Source organism: Zalophus californianus, chromosome 7, assembly GCF_009762305.2.
Source record: "Zalophus californianus isolate mZalCal1 chromosome 7, mZalCal1.pri.v2, whole genome shotgun sequence".
Lineage (NCBI taxonomy): Eukaryota > Metazoa > Chordata > Mammalia > Carnivora > Otariidae > Zalophus > Zalophus californianus.
Window position 1 is genome coordinate 19,951,915 of NC_045601.1, and position 20,751 is coordinate 19,972,665.

General features: G+C 36.7%; 1 protein-coding gene across 3 annotated transcripts in view; it reads right to left on the reverse strand.

Moving 5' to 3' along the window:
• GRM1 (glutamate metabotropic receptor 1) overlaps positions 1-20,751 on the reverse strand; it is a 438,705-nt gene that overhangs the window by 135,512 nt on the left and 282,442 nt on the right. The gene's annotated exons all lie outside the window — the stretch shown is intronic.

The following is a 20,751-nucleotide window of genomic DNA, read 5'->3' on the forward strand; positions in this document are numbered from 1 at the left end:
CTGTGATGGTTTCATTCCTTAGTGCAAAATTTTACAGATCTAAATTACCAATCTTTGCTCTCTGTTTTAAGTCCTTGGTTGTTTTATTGCTACTGAACCTTTATTTTTCATGTCCCTGTGCCAACCGAGTGAGAGGCTGCAGTTTCCTATATAATTGTTAAGAACCAACTGAAGGGAAGCAGGAGACCCATTAAAAAAAGAATGCAATAAAGGGCCAGAGTGATTCTGATTAAAGCATAAATCAGATCCTGGCATTTCTTTGCTTAAAATCCACCAATGTCTTTCCTTCTCACCCAAAGCCTTTCAATGAGTACCTCAAAAGACCCTACACACTCTGAGCCTCATTTCCTCTCTCATCTCTGATATTCTAACCTTTGCCCTTCTCCAGCCACACTGACTGCCCTACTGTTCCTCAGTGAATAAGGATGCCCTGGCCTTAGGATCTTTGCACTGGCTATTCTCTCTGCCTAAAATTCTGGGATTCTCTTCACTTGGGTATTTTCATGGCTCACTCTTTCATTTCCCTCATTTCTGCTCAAATATCACATTTTCAGAGAGATCTTTCTCTATTTAAAATTCTGTCCCTTCTCTCTATTCCCTTTTTCTCATTTAAACTTATCACTACCTGACATACCATATAAACATATTTTCTTTATCCCTCTAGTAAAATGGAAGCTCCACATAGGCAGAGAGGTTTTTATCTTTTTTGTCCACTTATGTAACGCCAACATTTATAACAGTTGTTGGCTCATAGTAGGTGTTTATTATATATTTGTTAAATGAATTGAATTAATGGATAAAAATCTATGAACCAATTTGAATTCAAGAATTCATAGAGAATAACTATAACAGTGATAAGCTGGACATGGCTTAAACCAGCTGGCAAGAATCCATTGTTAGCATCTGTTCTCAGCTCTCTATCAAGTAACTTCATGTCAGAAAGTTGAAACTGGCAGTAGTGAGAGTATTTACTTCATGGGTATATCAGATTTTCGAACAAAGCACCACAAACAGGAAGAGTCACGACTGAAATTTATTCTCTCATAGTTCTAGAGGTTGTAAGTCTGAAATTGAGGTGCCAGCAGGACCATGGTCCTTCTGAGACTGTGTGGATCCTTCCTTGAATCTTCTGAGCTTCTGATGGTGACCATCCATCCATGGCACACCTTAGCTTGCAGCTGCATTACCCCAATCTCTGCCTCTGTGGTCACATGGTATTCCCCTCTGTGTCTATGCCTCTGTGTCTCTTCTACACTTATAAGGACAGCAGTCATATTGGATTAAAGGTCTGCCCTACTCCACTATAATTTCATCTTAACTAATTACACTTGGAACAATTCTATTTCCAAATAAGGCCACATTTTGAGGTACTGGGGATTAGGAATTTAACATATTTTTTTAGAAGACACAATTCAATCCATAAAAATGAGCAAACACTAGAAATCAAGGCTTTATTGTTCTGCTTTTTTTTTTTTTTAAAGATTTTATTTATTTACTTGACAGAGAGAGACACAGCGAGAGAGGGAACACAAGCAGGGGGAGTGGGAGAGGGAGAAGCAGGCTTCCCGCCGAGCAGGGAGCCTGATGCGGGGCTCGATCCCAGGACCCTGGGATCATGACCCGAGCCGAAGGCAGATGCTTAACAACTGAGCCACCCAGGCGCCCCCTCTGTTCCATTTTTTAAGAGAGCCAATTGTTAAACATTTACAGCATACCACTAACTGAAACATGCTGTGACATTTTCTCTGAAATTCAGGATTAGTTGTAAAATCTGACCTACCTGTTAGATTAGCTAAAGGTGATTTAAATGATTATTTTTAGTTCTAAAAGAGATATAATAGAAATTAAAAGATATTATTTTTTAAACAAATAATTTATGAAAGCTATGGTTATATAATTTATACATTTGGATTATTTTTTCTCAAGAGCAGATAATTACATGCTAAGGAGCATCAAAAAATATAAAACACGCAGAAACTGACCAAAATGGTATTAGCCTAATAAATACTATTAATTTTAAAAAGAAGATTTATAGTTTATGCCTGCAGTTATTTGAATTTGGGAACAATAATTATAGCTTTTACATTAGAATTAGATATGCACACTTATGTATGCTTTAGGTCCCTCAGCTGTCAGTTGTTCTTAATGATGAATTGAATTGTATCTGGGACTTAGTACATCATTCTAATAGTACAGGAAAATGAATACAAAAGTATCATATATTTTTTATTTTACATTCATGTAATTCATTTAGAGTAACTTTTGACTCATTGAAGAACTAATCTAGATCCTCCAACATTAGCTGATTCAAATCTTTTGCATTCTTTCATTTAATAAATATTTACTGATATCCTACTTAGTGCCAAGCACTGTTAGGGCCTGAAAACACATTAATGAATAAGACCGGAAATAACCCTGCTCTCATTTAAATTCATAGGTTAGACTTCTACTTCTAGCCTAAACAGAGTAATAAGTACCAAATTTACTCTTCTGTGTGAAACAACTAAGACACTGGACAAAATATATAAAACAATGGCTCTTCAGACATTTTACATCAGGCAACGAAAGACAGTGATCTCTGCAAGGTGAGCAACAAATAAGATGAGCCTTACAATATTTTGAGTGCACTGCTTGGAGGTTTCCAAATCATGGCTCAGAAGGAAGCAGGGGAGAGGGGAATAGGAAGGAATATACTCAGGTACAGTCCAGTGGATTCACTGAGTTGAGTGGACAGAGTTGTGAGTCAGGAAAAACCAAAGTGGCCAGAGTCCACAGGGCAAAGCACTGGAGAGGGAAGAGCTGCAAAGACAGAACAGTCTACAGTAATTCTCCCAAAAGTATTCAGTTGAATATAGACAGCTCAGGCATGTGATGAAATTACTTAAGGCTGAGGAAGCAACCAACTAAGAAAATTTGAGGGTGTAGTGCCTGGAGGTCACAGAGAGTTGGAAATAATAAATGCTCCCAATAGCCAGAACAGAAAAGTCATGTTTCACAGGAAGATGGCTAAAGTACTAAGAAGGATCTTGCCTCAGTATTTGGGAAAAACTAGCCATGGACTAAATGCTACTCTGGTCTTGGCTAACAAAGCTTAAAAGCAAGATGCAAGAAGACCAAATTATTTCTAAGTAATGTCACTTCCTCCCATAAGTAGCTCAAGAATATTTTTAAGAAATATAAAATTTCCAGTATCCAACAAGGTAAAATTCACAATGTCTGGCATCTAATAAATATTACATATAAATTCATATGTAGAGTGAGGAGGAAAAGAAATATTAAAGTGACAAATAATGACAAAAAGTTATTACGTGGTGATATAGGTTAAGTAGAGGGTTTTAAAGAGTCAGGTGAAATAAATGAAGAGGGGTATATTTTACATTGGGTGGTCAGGGAAGCACCTCTGAAAAGATAACACTTAAGTGGAGCTCTGAGCTGTGTGATGGCATGATACATGTAGCATTCAGAGGGACTTTAGGCAGCTAGTGCAAAGGCCCCGAGGTACGAATAAGTAGCTCTGGCTGTACACTGCTCACTTGCACACAAAAATGTAGGCTCAAAATCTTTACATTGACCAGAACAGGATGTACTATATTCTGTACACCATATATTTGCTATTATTTAAGATATTGTAAATTTACTAACTGTTTTCAGTTTTTTAAAACTCCCTGTTGGATAATGAGAAGATAGTCTCATTTTGGTTACCCAGACTGATGAGTGATCCTGAGAACAAAGCTTCCGAACTCTGTGAGACCACTGGAGCTCAAAGCAAGTCACAACTCTTACCTGTACTTCAGTTAGCATACCCAGTTTTCTATGTGGGTATGAGTCCAGAAATACCTCCATGTTCAAATTACAAAAATATCCCAAATGCCCTTCAGAAAAATTGTAAAATCATGCCCTAAGGGAACTCAGTATGGCTCAAAAATCACATTGTGTTACAGCAAGCTATTGCCTGTAGGATCCCACTAGGACTAGGTCACAATGGACCCATTTGGAGCTTAAATTCTGGAAAGTCAAATTAGCTTTTGACTAAGCCATAAGCACTGGAATTAAAACTGAGCTATCCAGCAGGTTCCACCTCATCACTAAAATTTCCATTACCATTTCTTTTTTAGTGGCCTCTGGTTCTAAAGCAGTCTCGGGTTGAGAGGAGGGCTCTGCTTAGAGACAGGGGACTAGAATCAAGAGCTATGCATGTTTCTGTGAAAGAGAAAAATAGAAGTGTTCCTTTATGGAAGACAGTAGATACTCCAACCTCATTTAATTTAATATCAGATGAGAAAAGGGCAGATGAGTATACATGGAGGCAGAGAAGGTAGGTAGCATGAACAATAATGAGTAAGAGGTTTATAAAATGAAGTAAAGGAGGAATGAATTATGAAGATCTTGAGTTATTCTCAGCAATTGTGTGTGGCTGGGCAGTTTCTTGAGTTGCAGAGTCATTGGATAATGAAAATGAAACTCCCAGATGAAAGGTCTCATAGCAAGAATAATTCTTCAGTGCTACAGATAATATAACTTTGTGTCCTCAGTAGCTATTTGCAGAAGAAAAGAAGGAAGAAAAGAACAGAGGAAGAGAGAAAGAGGGAGTAAGAAATAAGCATATGAGGTCACAGTGGTGGGAAAGTTAGCAGTGCACATGTAGAGGGCTGTTTCTGGTGCTGCTTTCTTTCCTGTATTCTAGGAAATGACAACCATGCTGTTAAGATCTTTTGCAGTTCTTTTTTTAAACTGATTTATTTTTCTTACTTGAACAAAAGGTCAAAGCACAGCAATTCATGGCTTTTCAAAAGTGAATCCAATGGTTCAGTAACTTCATTCATGAATTCTCTTAACAGACCCAATGCAAATTATCCTAATCTCTAGTTTCTAGATCCTACCATTTGAAGGGGAAAAAAAACATGCTTACCAACTTTACATCAATAGATATACGATTTGTTAATTAATCCTAATTGTTCAAACCGTTCCTGACTTTTTTCATTGAAACTAGATTTTTTAAAAAAATTGCTAAAAACTCTCACAACATGGTCAACTAAGTTCATAAAGATATTCCTCTTACTACAATTACCTGGAAATATAAAGTAAAATATGATCAAGAACAAAAAGCAATTCTTTTTTTTTTAAGATTTTATTTATTTATTTGAGAGAGAGAGAATGAGAGATAGAGAGCATGATAGGGAAGAGGGTCAGAGGGAGAAGCAGACTCCCGGCTGAGCAGGGAGCCTGATGTGGGACTCGATCCCGGGACTCCAGGATCATGACCTGAGCCCAAGGCAGTCACTTAACCAACTGAGCCACCCAGGCGCCCGAACAAAAAGCAATTCTAAGGTGCTAGAAATGGCAAGCAGAATCAAAGTCAAAAAATAAGCATGAGGTAATGCAACAGCAGCCCATAAGAGCTTGGCTTCTGTAGAGAAAACCCTAAAGAATTGGAAATGGGTTCTAACAGCCATCTGGTGATGTGAAAGATGGTTTCATGAACTACGGAGGTCAGAGGGATTGACCCTAACACCCTAATATAAAGCTGGGAGGGGCGCCTCAGTGGCTCAGTTGGTTGGGCGACTGCCTTCGGCTCAGGTCATGATCCTGGAGTCCCGGGATCGAGCCCCGCATCGGGCTCCCTGCTCAGTGGTGAGTCTGCTTCTCCCTCTGACCCTCTTCCCTCTCGTGCTCTCTATCTCTCATTGTCTCTCTCTCAAATAAATAAATAAAATCTTTAAAAAAAAAAAAAGCTGGGAGACTTGACAGGTTGCAAAATCCAACAGAATGGAACTGGAACTGAGAAGTGTTGCCCACCAGACTGAGGAGGCTTGAAGTCAATCCAGGGATAAGGGTTCACAAAACATAGAGAAAAAGTCACAATGCATATATGTGATGTCTGAATTTATATAACCTGAATGTAACAAGAGCCATAAGCACAGAAATTATCATAAAAATTGGCCTAAGATTATTAAAGCCCTTTAGAATCCAAGCAAAATGTCATTGAAAGTCAATATTTAAAGATACTTTCAAAATATAAGGAACTCTAAATCCTCATAAAAAAATTAATCCACTAAGATAAACTCATAAACACAGATGCACACACGCACACACACACACAAGCACTAAATTGATATTAAATCCACAAATGGGCTAAACTTTCCTTTTAAAAGACTATTGTAACACTAGATTTAAAAACCTAGCTTTATGCTATTAGAAATTTCAAAAACAGTGATATAAAATGGTTGAAAGGAACAGGATCAAAGATCCTACTCCAGGAAAAATGGCAGTAACAGATTTAAATTCTCTTTAAAAAATAAACTTCCAGAAGATGGTAGAGTAGAAAGATCCTAGAATACACCTAGGATACACCTAGAAAACAACCACTTTAGCATAAATAACCCAGAAAATGACCTGAGGACAAGCAGAACAGACTCTCCACAGCTAAATGCAGAGAAGAGGCCCCATCAAAGAGGGTAGGAAGGGTAGGGACGTAGTTGGGAGCCAAACTGACCCATGGGACTGTCCATAGAAAGAAGAGACACTACTGGCACAGAGAAGGGAGAGGAGCAGAGCCCACACCAGGCATGGGGGACCTGCATTGCAAAGACAAATCCTCATAATATTTGGCTTTGAAAGCCAGAGGGGCCTAATTTCATGAGCTTTACAATCCATGGGGTTTAACCCATGGAAAAAAATCAGGGGGCTTGACTCTGGGAGAGCCACAGGGCAACAGGAAACTGAGTCCCTGCCCTTAAAGAGTCAGTACAACACACACCCCACTAAGATACAGCGTAGAAGCAGCAGTTTGAAAAACACCTAGGGTATATGGGAAGATTTATTTACAAATCTCAGAGCATCTTCCTGAGGAGCAGGAATCATTGGGAAACTTTTACAAGAACAAAAGAGCTGGCAGGCACCATTTCCCTCCTCTACCCTACCCTTCAGCCTAGATGCACACCTGTGGGAAGCAGCACAGCCCAAACACTCTCCACCTACCTTGCTAACAGCACACCCCACCCTTGCATTTTCCCATGTACCTGCCCCCTCCAGCTCAGCCTTGGCAGGAGTTTAAACAGGTACCTATAGGTACCCTCTTACAGTGGACCTGTGCAGACCTTGCTGGCACCATACACCCCATCCCTGTGTTCTGCAAACCCCTGCCCTCCAACATAACCACGGCAGGAGTACATCAAAGTAGTGCCATAAGTTTGCCAATGTGCAACCAGCCCCAACAGGGGCTCCAAAGTGACGCCAACCCTGGGGAAATGTGAAGATAACCATACACACCAGTCTGATTGCAACCCAAGCAGTGGGTTGGAGGAAGACATCTAGTTTGCAGGCCCTGCCCACCAATGAAAGCTTCTCAGGGGACACAGAGAAAGTTTGCCGCAGTTTGGTGCTACAGCAGCTCTGGCAAATGCCTGGTCTGGTACAACTCAAGCCTAAGGAAGCCCCAGACTGGCCCACTAACAAGACAGAAGCCAAACACTCCCCACAACAGGCAAAAAGAGCCATTGCAGATGACTGGACTGAAGGCAAACACAAATGAGCCACAATAGTAGGGGCACAAACAACACACATAGGAGACATCCTGTAGTGTCAGGTTCTAGTAAACAGGGCACATCCCACAGCAAGGCACTACAAGACCTCTTCTTCATAAGACCACTAGTTTCATGTGCAGGAAACCTAGCTGACTTTCCTAAGACACACACACACACACACACACACACACACACACACACACACAAACAGACACAGGGAGTTAGACAAAATGAGGAAGACAAAGGAATATGTCCTAAGTGAAAGAACAGGACAAAATCATAGCAAGAGAGCTAAATGAAATGGAGATAAGTAATATGATAGAGAATTTAAAGTAGTGGTCATAAATACACTCACTGGACTTGAAGAAAGAAGAGTGGAGGGCCTCAGTGAGACCCTCAACAAAGAGATAGAAAACAAAAGAGAACCAAAAAGAGAAGAAGAATTCAATAACTAAAATTCAAAATACAGTAGAGGGAATAAACAGTACACTAGAGTAGACTAGAGAAAGCAGAAGAATGCATTAGCACCCTGGAAAACAGTAATAGAAAACAATCAAGCTGAACAAGAGAAAAAAAATAAATAAATGAAAATAGACTTAGGGAATTAAGCAATACCATCAAACATAATAACATTTCCATCATAGGGATCTCAGAAGAAGAGAGAGAAAAGGGGGGCAGAAAATTTATTTGAAGAAATTATAGCTGAAAATTTCCCCAATCTAAAGAAGGGAAGAGAAATCCAGATCCAAGAGGTACAGAAAGCCAACAATAAAATTAACCCAAGGAGATCTACATCAAGACATATAGTAAAATGGCAAAATGTAGTGATAAAGAGAAAATTTTTAAAAGGAGCAAGAGAAAAGAAAACAGCTACCTACAAGGGAAGCTAGGTAAGCTGATTTTTCAGCAGAAACTTTGCAGGCCAGAAGAAAGTGGCATGATATATTCAAAGCACTGGAAAGGAAAAAATCTGCAATCAAGAATATTCTATCCAGCAAGGCTATCGTTCAGAATAGAAGGAGAGATAAAGGGGCACCTGGGTGGTACAGTCAGGTAAGCATCCGAATCTTGGTTTCAGCTCAGGTTGTGATCCCAGGATCATGAATTAAGCCCCATGTTGGGCTCCATGCTCAGTGTGGAGTCACTTAAGACTCTCTCTCCCTCTCCCTCTGTCCCTCCTCCCATGCTGACTCTCTAAAATAAATAAATAAAAAAATTTTTAAAGGAGAGATAAAGAATTTCCCTGACAAACAGAAGTTAAAGGAATTCATGACCACTAAACCAGCCCTACAAGAAATGTTAAAGGGAACTTTCTGAGTGGAAAGGAAAAGACCATAAGCAGGAGTAAGAAAATAGGAAGCACAAAAGCAGTAAATTTAATTATATCTATAAAAATCAGTCAGGGGATACACAAAATAAAATGATATAAAGTATGCTATCATATACCTAAAATGTAGGGGGGAGAGGAGTAAAAGTTTAGTGATTTTAGAATGAGTTCAAACATAAGTGACCATCAACTTAATATAGACTGCTATATGCAGAAGATGTTATATATAAACATAATGGTAACCACAAATCAAAAATTGGTAATAGATATGCAAAAAGTTAAGAGAAAGGAATCCAAGTATATCACTAAAGAAAGCAGCAAGCTGTGAGAGAAAAGCACAAGAGAAGAAAGAAACACAGAGGAACTACAAAAATAACCAGAAAAGAAGTAAAAAAGTCAATAAATACATACCTATCAATAGTTACTTTGAATGTAAATGGACTAAATGGTCCAATCAAAAGACATAGGGTGATGGAATGAATAAAAAAGCAGGACCCATCTATCTGCTGTCTATAAGAGACACATTTCAGATATAAAGACATATGCAGATTGAAAGTGAAGGGATGGAAAAGCATTTATCATGCAAATGGAAGTGAAAAGAAAGCCAAGGTAGCAATAGTTATATCAGACAAAATGGACTTTAAAACAAAAACTGTAACAAGAGACAAAGAAGGACACTGTATGATCATAAAAGGAACAATCCAATGAGAAGATATAGCAGTTATAAGTATTTATGCACCCAACATGGGAGCACCCAAATACATAAAGCAATTAATAACAAACATAATGGAACTAATCAGTTGCAATAAAATAATAGTAGGGGAATCTAACATCCCACTTACATCAATAGATAGATCATCCCAACAGAAAATCAACAAGAGAACAGTGGCTTTGAATGACAAATTGGACCAGATGGCTCTAACAGATATATTTAGAACATTCTATCCTAAGACATCAGAATACATATTCTTTTCAAATGGACATGAAATGTTCTCCAGAATAGACCATGTATTAGGCCACAAAACAAGCCTCAACAAATTCAAAAAGATTAAAGTCATACCATGCATATTTTCAGATCATAATGCTATGAAACTAGAAATCAACCACAGGAAAAAATCTGGAAAGAGCACAAATACATGGAGGGTAGATAACAGGATACTAAACAATGAATAAGTCAACCAAGAAATCAAAGAGGAAATAAAAAAAAAACATGGAGATAAATGAAAATGAAAACACAATGATCCAAAACTTTTGGGAAGCAGCAAAAGCAGTTTTAAGAAGAAGTTTATAGCACTACAGGTCTACCTTAAGAAGCAAGAAAAATTCTAAATAAAAAACATAACCATATACATAGAGGAGCTAGACAAAGAACAACAAACAAAACCCCAAACCAATATGAAAGGGAAATAATAAAGATTAGAGCAGAAGTAAAGGAAAGAGAAACTAAAAAGAAGAAAGGAAGGGGAAGGGAAGGAGAAGGAATGGGAGGAGAAGAAGGAGGAGGGGGGGAGGAGGAGAAATAGAACAGACCAATGAAATTGAGAGCTGGTTCTTTGAAAAGATTAAGAATTAAATCTTTAGCCCAGTCCTCAAAGAGAGAAAGAGAGAGAGGACTCAAATAAACAAAATCAGAAATAAAAGAGGAAAAACAACAACTGACACCAAAAAATGCAAAGGATTATAAGAGAATATTATGAAAATTTATATGCCAACAAATTAGGCAATGAGAAGAAATGGATAAATTCCTAGAAACATATAACCTCCCAAAACTGAATCAGAAAGAAATAGAAAATTTGAACAAACTGATTACCAGCAGTGAGATTGAATCAGTAATTTAAAAACTCCCAACAAACAGAAGTCCAGGACCAGACAACTTCACAAGTGAATGTACCAAACACATAAAGAAGAACTAGTTCCTATTCTTCTCTAACTATTCCAAAAAATATAAGAGGAAGGAAAGCTTCCAAATTCATTCTATGAGGCCAGGATTACCCCGATACCAACACCAGATAAAGACACTACAAAAAAAGAGATTTATAGGCCAATATCTCTGATGAACATAGATGCAAAAAATCCTCAACAAAATACTAGCAAACAGAGCCCAACAATACGTTTAAAAAAATCATTCATGACCATCAAGTGGGATTTGTTTCTGGGATGCAAGAGTGGTTCAATATTCACAAATCAATTAATGTGATACATCATATCAAAAAGAGAAAGGATAAAAAAATGATCATTTTAATAGATGCAAGAAAAGCATTTGACAGAGTACAACATCCATTCCTGATAAAAAATCCTCAACAGAGTAGGTTCAGAGGGAACATATTTCAATATAATAAAGGCCATGTATGAAGCTAACATCATACTCAATGATGCAAAACTGAGAACTTTTCCCCTAATATCAGGAAAAAGACAAAGATGTTCACTCTCATCACTTTTATTCAACATAGTACTGGAAGTCCTAGCCATAGCAATCATACAGGCAAAAGGAATAAAAGGCAACCAATCAGGTAAGGAAGAAGTAAAACTTTCACAATTTGCAGATAACATGATATTATATATAGAAAACTCAAAAGACTCCACCAAAAAACTACTAGAACTGAATAAATGAATTCAGTAAGATCACAGGACTCAAAGTCAATATACAGAAGTCCTTTGCATTTCTATACACTAATAATGAAATAGCAGAAAGAGAAATTAAGAAATCAGTCTCAATTACTATTGTATCAAAAATAATAAAATATCTAGGAATAAACCTAGCCAAGGAGGTGAAAAACCTGTACTCTGAAAACTATAAAACACTGATGAAAGAAATTGAAGACAACACAAACAAATGGAATGATATTTCATGCTCATGGACTGGAAGAACAAATATTGCTACAATGTTCAAACTACCCAAAGCAATCTATGGACTTAATGCAATCCCTATTAAACTACCAACAGCATTTTTCACAGAACTAGAACAATCCTAAAACTCATATGGAACTACAAAAGACACCAAAATAGCCAAAGTAATCTTGAAAAAGAACAAAACTGAAGGCATCACAATCCAAGATTTCAAGATGTACTACAAAGCTGTAGTAATCAAAACAGTATGGTACTGGCACAAAAGTAGACACACAGATCAAGAGAACAGAATAGAGAGCCCAGAAATAAATCCATGATTATATGGTCAATTAATCTTTAACAAAGCAGGAAAGAAGATCCAGTGTGAAAACAACAGTCTCTTCAACAATTGGCATTGGGAAAACTGTATAGCTACATGCAAAGGAATGAAATTGGACCAGTTTCTTACAACATACACAGAAATAAATTCAAAATGGATTAAAGACCTAAATGTGAGACCTGAAGCCATTAAAATCCTAGAAGAGATCACAGGCAGTAATTTCTCTGACATAGGCCATAGCAACATTTTTCTCAATATGTCTCCTGAAGCAAGGGAAACAAAAGCAAAAATAAATTATTGGGACTACATCAAAACAAAAAAAAAAACTGCACAGCAAAAGAAACAATCGAAAAACCAAAAACACAATCTACTGAATGGGAAAAGATATTTGCAAATGATATATATGATAAAGGGTTAATATCCAAAAATATGTAAAGAACTTATACAACTCAACATCCAAAGCTCCCAAATAATCCAATTTAAAAAATGGGCAGAAGACATGAACAAACATTTCTCCAAAGAAGACATCCAGATGGCCAGCAGACACATAAAAAGATACTGAACGTCACTAATCATCAGGTAAATGCAAATCAAAATACAGTGAGGTATCACCTCATACCTGTCAGAATGGCTAAAATCAACAACACAAGAAACAACAAGTATTGGAGATGATGTGAAGAAAAAGGAACCCTTATGCACCATTGGTGGGAATGCAAACTGGTGCAGTCACTGTGGAAAACAGTATGGAGGTTCCTCAAAAAAATTAAAAATGGAATTATCATATGATCCAGTAATTCCAGTACTGGGTATTTACCCAAAGAATATGAAAACACTAATTGGAAAAGATATATGCACCCTATGTTCATTGCAGCATTATTTATAATAGCCAAAATATGGAAGCAACCCAAGCATTCATGGATAAATGAATGGATAAATGGATAAAGAAGATATATAATATGGAATATTATTCAGCCATAAAAAAGAATTAAATATTGCAACAACGTGGATGAATCTAGATGGTATAATGCTAAGTGAAATAAATCAGTCAAAGAAAGACAATTACCATACAATCTCACTTATATGTGGAATTTAAGAAATAAAACAAATGAACAAAGAAAAAAAGAGAAAAACTAAAAACAGACTCTTAAAATTTAGAGAACTAGTGGTACCAGGGCAGAGGTGGGGGGGGTTGGGTGAAATAGGTGAAGGGGATTAAGAGCACACTTATGATGAGCACTAAGTAATGTATATAATTGTAGAATCACTATATTGTACACCTGAAACTAATATACCATTGTTTGTTAATTTTACTGGAATTAAAATAAAAATAAATAAGCCAGTAAGCAACTTCAAAAAAAAGAGAAAAAAATCAACTTCTAAACAATCCAGTAGCAAGCAGGAAAGCAGGATAGAGGTAAAGCACTGAAAATGTAGGATAAATAGCAAGTATGACATAAGGTGATGGCACTAATTTCAAATACATCAATAATTAAAACTAAATTCACTAGGTAAAAAGACAGATTTTCAATTGTATAAAAACATGAACAAAACCATCATAAACAGTGATATCTTGTTTATAATAGATCCACCTAAAATATGAACATTGGAAGTAAAAAGATAATAAGGAGTTTAAACAAATACCAACCAAAACAAAGTGAGGTTGCTATATGAATGTAAGATACAATTTATTTTCAATTATAAGTCACTATGAGGGATAAAGTTAGTATACCTGGAATATATAATAATTCTAAACTTATGCCCCATATAACTTGGCATTAAAATATAAAGTAAGTCAGGAAAAATCTATCTTCCCTGTATGAATCACTGTAGTCTAACGCACTTTTCTCAATTATTAATCAATCAAGCTGGAAAAATTTGGTAGGAATTTAGAAAATTTTAACACAATTAACATGCTAGGGTTAATAAGCACATATAGGATCTTGTATTCAACAAAATAAGAGAATGTGTTTCTATAGCACACATGGAAATATAAAATTTAACCTTGAACTAGTCAATATGGCAAGTCTCAGCACAATTTTAAAAATTAATATATAGCCCATATTCTCTGAGCACTGTACATTGAATTAGAATTTTTTTAAATAACCAATGTATCTCCATATATTTGGCAACTAAAAACTTAAAGTTCTAAGTAAATGGAGGTTCAAAGAAAAGTTATGATTAAACTTTAAATAGTGTTAACTGAATGCAAAGAAAAATATTGATATTAAAATTTGTAGGAAACACCTCAAGGGATTATAAGAAAGAAATTTACTGCCAGAAATGCTTATATGAGAAAAAGAGAAAAGTTGGAGTAAATGAGCACAATATGCAATTTAAGAAGGTAGAAGAGAACAGAGAATAAATCTAAAACAAAACAAACTAATGAAATTGAAGAAAAATATATGATATAGATGAGAAACCAAGGTAAAAATTAATTCTTAGAAAATACCAATAAAATTAAAAAATCCTCTAAGGTTATTGACATGGATAAAAAGAGAGAAAGCACAGATAAACAAAATTTTGAATAAAATAAAGGATATAGATACATAAGAAAAATAAAATTATAAAATACCATAAAAAATTTGATGTCAACAAATTTTACCCAAAGCAGATAATGGACAATTTCTTAGAAAAGCTTACTTAGCCAACTTGACTGGGGAAGAAATACAAGACTTGAATAATCACAGATTTAATCAAACAATAAAATCAGCAGTCAAACATTGATTCATTAAAAAAAATACTAGATTTACCAGATGGTTTTTCAAGTGTCAAAGAATTACTATTTTATACAAATTCAACCAGAGATTTAAAAAGTAAATATTCCTCAATTCATTTAATAAAATTTCAATAACAATATCAAAACCAAAGATAAAAGATATTTGAAAATGTATGCCAATACCATTCATTAGATAGGTGCAAACAAATTTAGTATTATAAAATCAAATTCAGAAAGATACAAAAAATAAACTATAACTCTCTTGAATTAATAAAGTAATGCAAGGATTTTTTTTAAACACTTATAATTGTTTAGCTTTATTTAAAGGACTAGCAAAAGTCAGAGTCGTATAGAGTCACCAGCTGTTTCTAGTTTACCTTCATCAAGCATCTCCCCTCCTTTCTTTTTTTGGAAATTGTTATTTTTTTTAAAAAAAGGTAAAATTCACATAATGTACACCAACCATTTTATTTATTTCATTTTTTATTTAATTTTATTTTTTCAAGTTTTTACTTAAATTCCAGGTATTTGACATACAGTGTATATTAGCTTTTGGTATGGAATTTAGTGATTCAATACTTAAATACAATACCCAGTGCTCATCACAACAGGTGCCCTCCTTAAGACCCATCACCTATTTAACCCATCCCCCCTGCCTACCTCCCCTCCTGTAACTCTCAGTTTGTTCTCCATCATTAAGGGTCTGTTTCCTGGTTTGCCTCTCTTTTTTCCTCCTCTCTGGTCATCTGTTTTGTAAACCAACCATGTTAAAGTGAACAGTTCAGCAGCATTTAGAACATTCAAAATGTGCAATTTGCTACCTCTATATAATTCCAAAACAGTTTCATCACCCCAAAATAAAAGCTCATATTCATTAAGCAGTTACTCCTCATTTTCTTCCCCCAGTCTCCGGAAACACAGTATTGCCATATTAACAATATTAAGTTTTCCAGTCCATAAACACAAAATGTCTTTCCATTTATTATTTTTTTTCTGCAATGTATTATAGTTTCCAGTGTACAAGGCTTTCATCTCCTTGGTTAAATTTATTCCTAGGTATTTTATTTTTTAGATGCTATTGTAAACAGAATTGTTTTCTTAATTTGATTTTAGGATTCTTCATTGCAGGTGTGTAGAAATCCAGTTGATTTTTATGTATTGATCTTGTGCCCTGCAAATTTTCTGAATTTGTTTACTAGCTCAAGTAAGTTTCTTTGTGGGTTCTTTGGAATTTATTTGAGAATCAATTCACTTGTGAATAGAGATAGCTTTATTTTTTTCTTTTCCAATATGGATTATTTTTATTTCTTTTTATTACCTAATTGCTCTGGCAAGAACTTCCAGAACAACACTGAATAACAATGACAATAGTTGGCCTCCTAGAAGGAAAGCTTTTAGTCTTTTACTCTTGAGTAGATGTTTCCATAGGTTTTTCATAAATGGCCTTTATCATGTTAAGGATGTTTTCTTCCATTTTAGGTTTCTTTTTGTTTTTAATCAGGAAAGGGTATTGGATTTTATCAAATGCTTTCTCTATGTCAATTGAGATTATCATGTATTTTTTCCTTTGTTCTATTAATGTGGTACATTACATTGATTTATTTTCTTATGTTAATCCACCCATGCATTCCTGGAATAAATCCTACTAGGTCTTCGGTGTGTAATCCTTTTAAAATGCTGTTGGATTTATTTTGTTAGTATTTTGTTGAGAATTTTTGCATCTATATTCTTAAGGGATATTGGTCTATAGTTTTCATTCTTGTGGAATCTTTATTTGGCTTTCACAATTCTGGCCTCACAGAATGAGTCAGGAGGGCGCCTGGGTGGCTCAGTCGTTAAGCATCTGCTTTCGGCTCAGATCATGGTCCCAGGGCCCTGGGATTGAGTTTCACATTGGGCTCCCTGCTCAACGAGAAGCCTGCTTTACACTCTCCCACTCCCCCTGCTTGTGTTCCCTCTCTCACTGTGTCTTTCTCTGTCAAATCAATAAAATCTTAAAAAAAAAAAAGAATGAATTAGGAAAGGGTTCCCTCCTTTTCAATTATCAGAAGAGTTTGAGAAGGATTTGGTGTTAATTCTTCTGTAAATGTTTGGTTAAGGGGCACCTGGGTGGCTCAGTCGTTAAGCGTCTGCCTTTGGCTCAGGTCATGATCCCAGGGTCCTGGGACTAAGCCCTGTGTAGGGCTCCCTGCTCAGTGGGGAGTCTGCTTCTACCACTGCCCCTCCCCCCATTCATGCTCTCTCTCACTCTCTCACTCACGCTCTCTCTCTCAAATAAATAAATACAATCTTTAAAAAAATGATTGGTAAAATTCACAAGTGAAGTCATCCAATCCTGGACTTTTCTTTGTTGGGAAAATTTTGATTACTGATTCAATCTCTTTACTTGTGGAAGGTCTATTTAGATTTTTTATTTCTTCTTGAGTCCATTCTGGTATTTGTGTTTCTGGAAATTTTTTCCATTTCATCTGTATTATCTAATTTGCTGGGGATGGTTTAATTTCTGAACATTAATGTAATGTATCATAATAACATATTAAAGAAGAAAATCCATATTATCTAAATAGATATTTAAAAAAGATCATTGCATAAAGTTTAATGTCTGCCCAAGATGTAAAACACACACAGAGACACACAGACACACAGACAGAAAATAAAAGTAAGGAAAATGTTTTTAACTGACAAAGGTATCAGGAAAACCCCATACTTAAATATATGAATACACTATGCAAAGAAATTTACTCCTAGTTATACACTTAACTGAAATGTGTACATTGGTGCACTATCAGACATGAATAAGCATGTTCATAGCATCGGTGTTTCTAATAGCTAAGAACTATAATCAACCTAAACATTCATCAAAAGTAAAAGAGATAGGGGCACCTGGGTGGCTCAGTCGTTAAGCGTCTGCCCTCGGCTCAGGTCATGATCCCAGGGTCCTGGGATCAAGCCCTGCATCGGGCTTCCTGCTCGGCGGGAAGCCTGCTTCTCCCTCTCCCACTGCCCCCTGCTTGTGTTCCCTCTCTCACTGTGTCTCTCTCTGTCAAATAAATAAATAAAATCTTTGGGAAAAAAAAGTAAAAGAGATAAGTAGTGTTATAGTCATACAAGTATAGAGCATTGGGAATAAGCAAACCAATGTATATGACATAGCATGGATAAATCTCATAAGCATAATGCTGATCAAGAGAACACAAAAGAGTAACTTCTATATGATTCAAATTATGTACAGTTCCAAGCAGGCAAAAATAATCTATAGTTTGAAGTCAGAATCATAATTATATTTTAAAAAGAAGTGTGGTAGGAACTGGAAGAGGATGTAAAGGAGCTTTGTGAGTACAGGGATATGCTATTTCCTTACCTCAGCCATGATTAAAATGGATGTTTCCACTTTGGAAATTCACTGAGCTGTGCACATTTTGTGTGCTTTTCTATATGAATGTTACAGTTGAAAAATAAGTATATTTTAAAAGTAAAACATAAAATCAACTCATAGAATAATAATTAAAACTTTCCTAGCTATCAAAAGAACTACACATGCACACTCACCTATACACATGCACAGTAAAGAAGCAAAGCAAATAAAACGCCTAGTGAAGGGGTTTAAAAGTATAGAATGAACAAAATAATAATTTGGCAGAAATTGTATTAAATATACTTGTCACATCAATAAGAGGAATATTGGTTTTACTCACTGATTATAATAAAAATAATATATTAAATTGGATTCAAAGAAACAACAAAACTATTCTACATCAAATAGGTTCACCTAAAATAAAATTTTTCAGAAAACTTGAAAATAACAAGATGTGCAAGAGTATACCGGATAAATGTAAGCAAAAAGAAACAATGCAAAACAATTTTAATATCAAAAAAGATTTATTTCCATCTGAAACATTAATTCCCCTTGTCATGTGACATAATATATTTACAGGTTCAGGTGATTTAGATGTGAACATTTTCAGAAGGCCACTATTTTGTCTATCACAGTCTGCCCTCTGGTACCTAAAAATTCACATCAATCTCACATTCTGAATTCACTCACTCCATACCAACACCTCCAAAACTCTCAATCCACTACAGCATCAACTTAAGTCCAAAATCTCATCTACATATCATCAACTCAAATTCCCTAGTTCCATCATTTAAAACATCTGAATCAGGTATGAGTAAGTCCTGATCCATTCTAGGGTAAAATTCCTCTCAATCTGTGCATTTGTGATATTAGAAACAAGTTTTCTGCTCCCCAAATACAATAGTGGGACAGGCATGGGGTACCAGTTCTAAACATTCCCATTCAAAGAAGAGGGGAAATGGAAGGAAAAATAGAGCCACCAATCCCAAGAAATTTCAAAATCTAGGCCAGGCAAGCAACATAGGTTTCAAGGCCTGGGAATAATCCTATATAGTCCAAGACTCTCCCTTCTGGACCTGAGGCTTTCTGCCCTTAGAGGCCTGCTTCCTTTTGTATGAAATATAGCACACTTTATAGCTGAGGTTGATCAGCCTATTTCCTACATATATAATTTTGTAAGCCTAAGAGTTTTATTTCATTTTATATACTTTGTCCTTTCTAGTTAAAGTTGTCAGTGTTTTATGTTAGTAGAACACATTCAAAAACCTTGTGGGTCTCTTGTATATGTCAAGGAAATCTGTCCCATTAGACATGAGGCTCTTCCACAGATCTTTCCTAGATAATCCTGTCTCTATTTTCCCTTCAGAGACAGCTGAGGGGATCAGGAGTAGAACTTCTAATCTTGGAGGAGGAGCAAGATGGCGGAGGAGTAGGAGACATAAATTTCATCTGGATGCAGAAATTCAGCGAGATAGCTATCAAACCATTCTGAACACCTATGAACTCAACAGGCGGTCAAAGAAAAGAATAGCAGCAACTCTCTGAACAGAAAAGTGACCACTTTCTGGAAGGTAGGACATGCTGAGAAGTGAATCTGAGGCGATATATGGGAAAATAAATCGCAGGGGGAGGGAGCCTCCTCAGCCGCTACCAGCAAGGGATAGAGCCTCGGAGCACAAAATTGGAACTTTTAGAAGTCTGCTCCGCTGAGGGACGTTGCTCCTGTGGCTAAGCGAGGGGTGGAACCCTCACTGGGACAGTGTGGTCTCAGGACCCTCAGGGTCACAGAAAGACCGGGGGTGCCTGAGTGTGGCAGAGCTCCCAGGTATCAGAGCAGGGAAGCCGGCTGCAGAGATGGAACCGAGGAGTGGGCTCTCAGCTTGGGGTTGCCATAAACCATGATCCGCAACAAACTCAGGCCACCACTCGTTCAGCAGGGACCCAAAAAGTGGCAGATTGGGGGAGACTCCCCTTCCTCCCCCATGAGGAGTGGCATGGGAGCCCACTGCAGGAATCTGCTGGGTTTGGAGAATCCAAATGGGGTCGTGTGCCAGAGACAGAAATGCTTGGTCACAAGCCAGGTGAGTACGGAGTGAGGCTGTGGACCAGGGAGACAGGAGTGATTGACTGCTTTACTCTGGGAGCTCACTGAGGAGTGGGGCCCCGAGTTCTCAGCTCCTCCAGGGCGGAGATTGGGAGACCATCAATTTCACTTTTGTCCTCCAAAGCTATACGGAAAGTTTGCAGGGAACAAAAGCTCCACAGAGCAAACCCGAGCAGATTACTGAGCCCGCCCCAGCAAGGGCGGCACAATTCCGCCTCGGCAAAGACATTTGAAAACCTCAGAACAGGCCCCTCCCCCAGAAGATCAGCAAGAACAGCCGGCCAAGACCAAGTGTACCGATCAATGAGAACGGCAAAACCCCACAGCTAGAGGAATAGAGCACATAGGATTCATGGCTTTTTCTTCCCATGATTCTTTAGTCTTTCAAAGTTAATTTTTTAAATTTTTTTCTTTTTCTATTTTTTTTAATTTTTTCCCTTTTTCAACCAACATTGTATCAATCCCTTTTTCAGAAAATCTTTTTTATTTTTCATTTTTAGAGTCATATTCTATCCCTTCATTGTAGCTAACCTTATTTTTGGTGTGTGTGTATATATATA